This window comes from Sus scrofa, chromosome 7, assembly GCF_054392235.1.
Source record: "Sus scrofa isolate SSC_HxYL_T2T_F1_AM1 chromosome 7, Sscrofa_HxYL_maternal_Yorkshire_Landrace_v2.0, whole genome shotgun sequence".
Classification (NCBI taxonomy): Eukaryota; Metazoa; Chordata; class Mammalia; order Artiodactyla; family Suidae; genus Sus; species Sus scrofa.
In genome coordinates this window covers 59,380,510-59,387,508 of record NC_139389.1, presented here as the reverse complement: position 1 = coordinate 59,387,508, position 6,999 = coordinate 59,380,510, and the positions used below count along the sequence as shown (strand labels likewise).

The 6,999-nt window shown below is 49.5% G+C and overlaps 1 long non-coding RNA gene across 1 annotated transcript; it reads right to left on the bottom strand.

Moving 5' to 3' along the window:
* Positions 1 to 443: 443 nt before the first annotated feature.
* Positions 444 to 5,398, bottom strand: LOC146401606 (uncharacterized). Its single transcript, XR_014811487.1, has 2 exons — positions 5,042 to 5,398; positions 444 to 1,621 (listed from the first exon to the last, which is right to left on the bottom strand). It is a non-coding gene; the product is annotated as an uncharacterized LOC146401606 (long non-coding RNA).
* Between the last annotated feature and the right edge of the window lie 1,601 nt (positions 5,399 to 6,999).

Sequence of the window (6,999 nt, the reverse complement as noted above, 5' to 3'; positions counted from 1 at the left end):
ACATTACAGCTCCCGGCAAAGCCGGATCCTCAACCCACTGAGCAAGGCCAGGGATTGAACCCACATCCTCCTGGATCCTAGTCGGGTTTGTTAACCGCTAAGCCGTGCAGGGAACTCCCCTCAGGTCATTTCTTTTTTTTTATAATTCAATGACTTTATCACATCTGTAGTTGTATAATGATCATCACAATCCAATTTCAGGTGATTTCTTTATGGAGGCAGGCACTAAGAATTCCTTCTTCCTTCTCTCCTCCTCCTCCTTTAAAGGAATAGACTTGACTTTAAGGAGAGTTTTGGATTTAGAGAAACATTGAGCAAATAGTACAGAGAGTTCCCATGTAACCTCCTCTTCCCTCCCCCTCCCCCCCAAGTTTCTCCTAATACTGTCATCTTGCACATCAGAACCGGACATCTGTTCGAAATAATGGAACAACACTGGTACCTTGTTATTAAAGTCCAGAGTTTATTCAGACTCCCTTAGTTTTCCCCTAAGGTCCTCTTTCTATTCCAGGATCCCATCTAGGACCCGACACTGCAGTTAGTCGTCAGACGGTTTATCAGACTTTTCTCGCATTGGGTGGCCTTGACAGTTTTGAGTTCCGGTCAGGTGTTTTGTAGGAGGCTCCTCTGTTGCAGTTTATCTGATGTGTTACAATTAGACTGGGGTTTTTGCCAGGAAGAGCAAAGGGGTAAAGCGCCATTTTCGTCCTATGACAGCACCATCGACGGGAGTACCGTCAAGGTGATGTGTGGCCAACAAATGTTGACCTTGATGACTTGGGTGACGCAGGTTTGTCGGGCTTCTCCGGAGTAAATCTGCTCTTTGGGGCTGCCCTTTCCATCCTGTGGTCTTTTGAAGGAAGCCAGGACAGAGCCTACTCTTAAGGGGTGGAAGCTATGCTCTGCCTCCTGGGGATGGAGCGTCTCTGTGGGATTCCTCCATACCGGGCATTTGTCTCTTCCCTCTCCCTTTGTTAATTTATTTAACTTATTTATTAATTTAGTCAATCATTTATTTCTATCAGTATGGAAGCATGGATATTTATTTTATACTGTGGTTTATAATCCAATGCAGCTTTATTTTGTTGCTCATATAGTTCCAGTTTTGGCCATGGGGGGGTGCTCTTTCAATCCTTCCCGTGGTCCTTTGGCAAACCTTCCCATCTCTGCCTGTGCCTGTGTGTTTCATCGCCTTCTTCGGGGCGCCACCGGAGGCTTTCTTGTTGTCTTTTCATCCTTGCTCTTGGCTCTCCTTGGTCCTGTTCTCAGTTCTTTGGTCTCATGAAACAAAATCAGTGCTTCGACGGCCAGGGTGCCAAGCATGTCCCACCCTTTCCCGGGGGTGACCCAGTCACAGCCCACGTCTCTTCCTGGCTGAGGAAGCACGCGTTCGCTTAGTCACCGCATCACACCTCTGCATCGATGTCATCCGTCTCATTTCAGAGTGACTCAGGGATGTGCGCTAACTGGGCCAGAACCACACAGGGAGGGAGCAGGACCGGAACCCAATTCCACACCTGGGGGGGCCTTGCCTTAGAGGAGATGTTCCCTTAGCTTTTTCTGGAGCAATCACCTCTTTTTCTTTCTGTTTTTTTTTTTTTTTTTCTTTTTAGGGCCGCACCTATGGCATATGGAAGTTCCCAGGTTAGGGGTCAAATCAGAGCTGCAGCTGCCGGCCTCCACCACAGCCACAGTAAAGCCAGATCCTTAACCCACTGAGGGGGCCAGAGATCGAACCCGCATCCTCACAAAGGCTACATGGGGTTCTTAACCCCTGGAACCACAGTGGGAACTCCTAAGCAGCACTCTGAGGGGGACACAGACCATCAAGTCTTCCTCACTTTCCCCTCCTTTGAAACCCCCCCTGTGACCCTTCAGCATCATGTCCTTCAGGCCTCCGCCCACCCCTCAGTTTTGTTTGGGGGTCTGGAAACGCACCTCCACATGAAGTAATAGAAATGGGTGACTGGAAAACTATTCCAGCAACAAACCATGGATGCAGCTGCCCCTGAAAGCAGTTCTAAGATCCATTCCCCATGTGAACAATTGTCTCTGAGAGCGGGTGTGTGTGTGTGTGTGTGTGTGTGTGTGTGTGTGTGTGTGTGTGACTGGCTGACTGTACTCACCACAGGGTGGCTTTGGGTGGATTTTCAATGACATTCAATAAATGAAGGGAAAAAAACTAACGTAAACCGAAACCACTCTATTTTTGTGAGAGGGTATGCATATTTATATATCAGTCTCATATTTAAATGTTCCAGTTTGGGATATGGTTTTTTGAAAAAGTACCATTTTTTTTCCTTTTTATAGAAACACAGTTCACTTTGCATTGTGGAAGATTTTCTTTCTTTCTTTTTTTCTTTTTCTTTCTTTCCTTTTTTTTTTTTAAAGGCTACATTTGAACTTTAGACCTAAAAGAATGTCTGGTCCATACTAACCGCATGAACAAGATTTCAAGAAATCCTATGGGGTCCGACCAGAAATGGGACAGAGGGGTTGTCAGCTGTGTCACTCATGGGTAAATGCCATCGTCACTGAGGCCTGTGGGCCAGACCGCGGGCATGTGACCAGGCCCCAGATGAAGAAGCTGTGCTGAGTCAAATCTTCTGCTTGCCTTGGCACCAGCTCTGCAGAAGGCAGAGTCCAAAGAAACACACCCCCTCCCACCTCCCTGGGCCCCCCCCCCCCGTGGCTTGCCTGGCCCATACCCCCTGCCTGAGGCCTGGGCTTTAATCCCTGCTGCCAAGGCTGCCCCACTCCTGGGCCTGACCTCCACAGAGCCTGACTCCTGGAGGGAGGGCACTGGGCAGAAAGGGAGGCAGAAGAGTGAGGCTGGCAAGTGTGGACCGAATTGCTGAGCACAGTGTGTCCAAGAAGGATCCTGGCAGGAGTCTGCCCGGAGTGTCTAGGGCTGCCTCAGGCTAAGTCAGGCCCACCAAGAGTGGGGTTTTGTGTGTTTGTTTGCTTTTTTAGGGCCACACTGGAAGCATATGGAGTTCCCAGGCTAGGTGTCAAATCTGAGCTGTAGCTGCCAGCCTACACCACAGCCATGGCAACGCCAGATTTGAGCCACGTCTGTGATCTACACCACAGCTCACAGCAACACTGGATCCTTAATCCACTGAGTGAGACCAGGGATTGAACCCACAACCTCATGGTTCCTAGTTGGACTCCTTTCCGCTGCGCCACAAAGGGAACCCCAGGAGGGTGGGTTTTAAAATCTTCCTTAAACCCCAGTTGGAGTCAAACCCTGGTTTGCAGGATGAACTCAAGCTTTTTCGATGCTGGGGGAAAGAAAAACAAGCCAGTAGGAATCTACGCTCTATTGACCTGCTTCCTCTGACTTCCTGGTCTCACAGGGGCTCAGATTAACCACCGAACAGAGCCCACTCCAGTTGCCTTAAGCAATGGCAACAGCCGAATGGCTCCCTGGGTCAAGCAAAGTTTGCAGTATATTACAGTTGCATATTATCTCATTCAAACCTCACGGCGTCCCTCTGAGAAGATGGAATCGTGAACCTCAATTCACAGATGACAAGGCAGAGGCTCAGAGAGGTTAGTCAATAGCAGAGTTTGGCGTCAAACCAAACTCCGAAGTCCATCTCCTAACCACTGGGTGAAACTCGCTCCCTAGAGCTGTCTGGGAATCAGAAGAACCTGATTCTGTGTTTGTTTGCCACTTATTGGCTGGGTCCCCTCGAATAAGTCATGCTCCGTCTCTGATCCCAGATTTATTGTGAGTCAAACGGAGCTCATTCTAGTATTGACCTCTCAGGGTTTTCTGAAGAAACGTATTCCCTGTGGCAAGTGACCAGAAAGCCTCCTTAAAAATGCCATCCCAGCCTGGCTCTGGCTTTGAGGTGTCTCATTCATTCCTTCTCGCTTTTTGCTCTCAGGGGAAACCTTATATGTATTTACTGCAGGACAAGCCCACTTTGTCTTCAGACGTATGGAGTGGCAGCAGCTGCATTTCCCCAACTCTCTCTCAATTCCCACATCCACACGCCCAGAGCTGATGCGGGGGAGGGCTCCCCAAACTAACCCTCGAACCCTCTCTCCCCCCGCCCCCGCCCAAGTGTCTCTCTGAGCTCATCTTTTCCCTGCACAGGATGTGAGCCTGGGACAAAGTCACCCAGCCCCAAACCAGGCTCTCCTCCATGCCTGACCTCATGCCAACATCGCATCACTCAACCATGGTTACTGGTTATCTCTTTGGCAGCCTCTGCATCTCTAGTGCCAGACTAATCTGAGTTCAGGCTCACTGTCCCAGCTATTGCCTGACTGCCAGGCCGGCCTGCTTACAATCTGTCCTCCAGGAGTTCCCATTGTGGCACAGCAGAAACGAACCCGACAAGTATCCATGAGGACATAGGTTTGATCCCTGGCCTCGATCAATGGATTAAGGATCTGGTGTGGCCATGAGTTGGGGTGTAGGTAACAATACAGCTCAGATCTGACATTGCTGTGGCTGTGGCTGTGGCTTAGGCTGGGAGCTGCAGCTCTGATTCGACCCCTAGCCTGGGAACTTCCATATGCCGTGGGTGTGGCCCTAGGAAAAAAAAAAAAGAAGAAAAGCTGTCCTCCATCCAGCCACATGCTCTTTGAACCTTCCTTGCTTAAAGTCCGTCAGGGAGTTCCCATTGTGGCTCATCAGGTTAAGGACACAATATTGTCTCTACGAGGATGTGGATTTGATCTGCGGCCTGTGTCCATGGGTTAAGGATCCGGTGTTGCCACAAGCTGTGGTATAGGTCGCAGATGTGACTCGAATCTGGTGTTTCCATGGCTGTGGAAGAGGCTGCAGTTGTAGCTCCGATTCGACCCCTGGCTCTGGGACTTCCATATTCCGCAAGTGCAGCTTTAAAAGAAAAAGGGAAAAAAAAAAAGTCCATGTGACTGGCGCTTCCCCTCCCTACAGGGTAGCCCCACTATCATGGCCACATTATACTGACTTTAACGCCTGTCCTGCCAGCCTCAGGTGGCACCAGGCCCCCAGAGCAGACAGGCAGCCACAGACCAGCTCACACTGGCTGGCTCTCACCTCTCCTAGCCTGACCCATCCTTTGGAACTCAGCTTGGGTAAACCTCTTCCTGGAAGCCTTCTCTTCCCATGCCCAGTTGGAGGGCTTCTCTTGAACCCGCACAGCGCATTCCTTGTATTCTCTTCCCTGCCCCCCAGGACCAGCAGGCTTGTCTGCCACCGGGTTTAGCATCCAGCAGAAGGGGTGCTCCTAGTAAATGCTGAATGAATGACAAGTGGGTCAAACATAACCTGCACTGATGACTGTGACTCATTCTCTAGGTTGTGGAAGCATCCGTTGGACCGTGTTTCTGCTCCTGTGCCCAAGGAGCCCCCCTGCCCCCCGACATCTCCTCTGGGCTCCCCAAGGCCATCTGCGGTGCCCCACCCTCTCTCAGGGCCACCCCCATTGTGATGCTCCCACTTACCCCTGAGACTCTGGGTGGTCCCTAGGCAGTCAAAGGACAGGTGGCCCAGGTGAATGGTGGGGGTCAGGGCGCCAGCAGTAAGCACTCACCCGGCTTCTGGCTCAGGGAGGCCTCTAGGCTGAGCTCCTCACCCACGGCCAAGGTAGAAACAGAGGAAATCAGCTTCCCTCCCCCTTCCCCCCCTCTGGGGTGGGGTGGGGGGGCGAAAGCCAAGAGAGCCCATCATATTCACTTTATCTGAGAAAACATGGGATTTGCTCAAAATGAAATTGAGAGCAAGATACGTCTCTCCTGTGTATGGAGTTACAGGCACATAATGCACAGTCAGAGGGTTGACACCCCAGTTATGAGGAATATAAATGCCAGTGGATAGGAGCAGGGCTCAAGCAGATTTCATAGACAGAAATGTAATTCCTAGTGAATTAAAACAAACAAATAAACTCAGCAGAATTCTCTGCAGTCTAGAATCTTCTGGGAAAGGGCTGTCCTAAATTACAGAGTCTCTTTCTCTAGATGAAGGTTTATATCTCAAGACAGAGTTATCCTTTTTAGCCATTTTGGAAGGAAATTATTCTCCCTGAAGCCTGAGCTCCTTGAGGGCACTGTGTTTTAATCTCTGCATCACCCATGGTCCCCAGCTGTGAGAGCTATCTTCTCAGTACCTCTTTTTCTTTTCTTCCTTACTCAAAGAACCTCTGTATTGTCAGGAGCTATAGTAAAACCCTGCATTTCCCATTTTCCTTGCACAGAGAGATAGTCAATGAAATACAAGTCAGATTGGGTAAAGCTTCCATTAAACCTGTTTCGAAAGAGGTTGATTCCAGATGAAAAGTATAGCTTCTTTACCATTTCCCTTTCCTCCTCCCTGATGACTAGAATTTAGATGTGGTGACTGGAATCGAGGCAGCCGTTTTGTGTCATGAGGCAACTCTGAGACTGGAAGATATGGTAAGAGTGGTGAAGCAAAAAGGTAGAAGGCTATTAATGATATCAAGAAGGTGCCACACCAATCTTGGACTCCCTACCTCTGGGTTTCCCATTATGTGAGAGAAAAATATCTCCTACACCTTGTTTAAACCACCCCTGTTTTGGATCCCTGTAACTAGCAGCCAAAAGCAATAGCTAACTATTATACTAGATAGTATCCTGGCATAGAGTAGGGGCTTGGTAAAAGACTGGATGAATGCATGGTATGGACTTGTAATAAGTCCTCGAGGGCTTGAGGTGTGCAAGGCTAGCAGGTGCATATAAGAAGTCGGTCTAGCTGCTCAGAGATGGTATCATTTCAGGTGTTGCTCCAGCACCTGTGTCATTTGCTTGTGTATTTATATTGTTCATTAGTATTGTGGTTCTAGATGCTGATGGTCTGTGTGTACATGTGCTGTGTCAGAAGAGAGGCTTCCAGCAGAAGTGAGAATGCTCCCAGGGCCCCAGGAATAATGCTCGCTTGTGGGAAAAGGGAGATGCCTGCTTGGTACTTGGGACGGGGTGGTGAGAGGACTGCCAATGACACAGAGGCTGCCTGGTGAAGGGGAGAAATGGATGGGATGC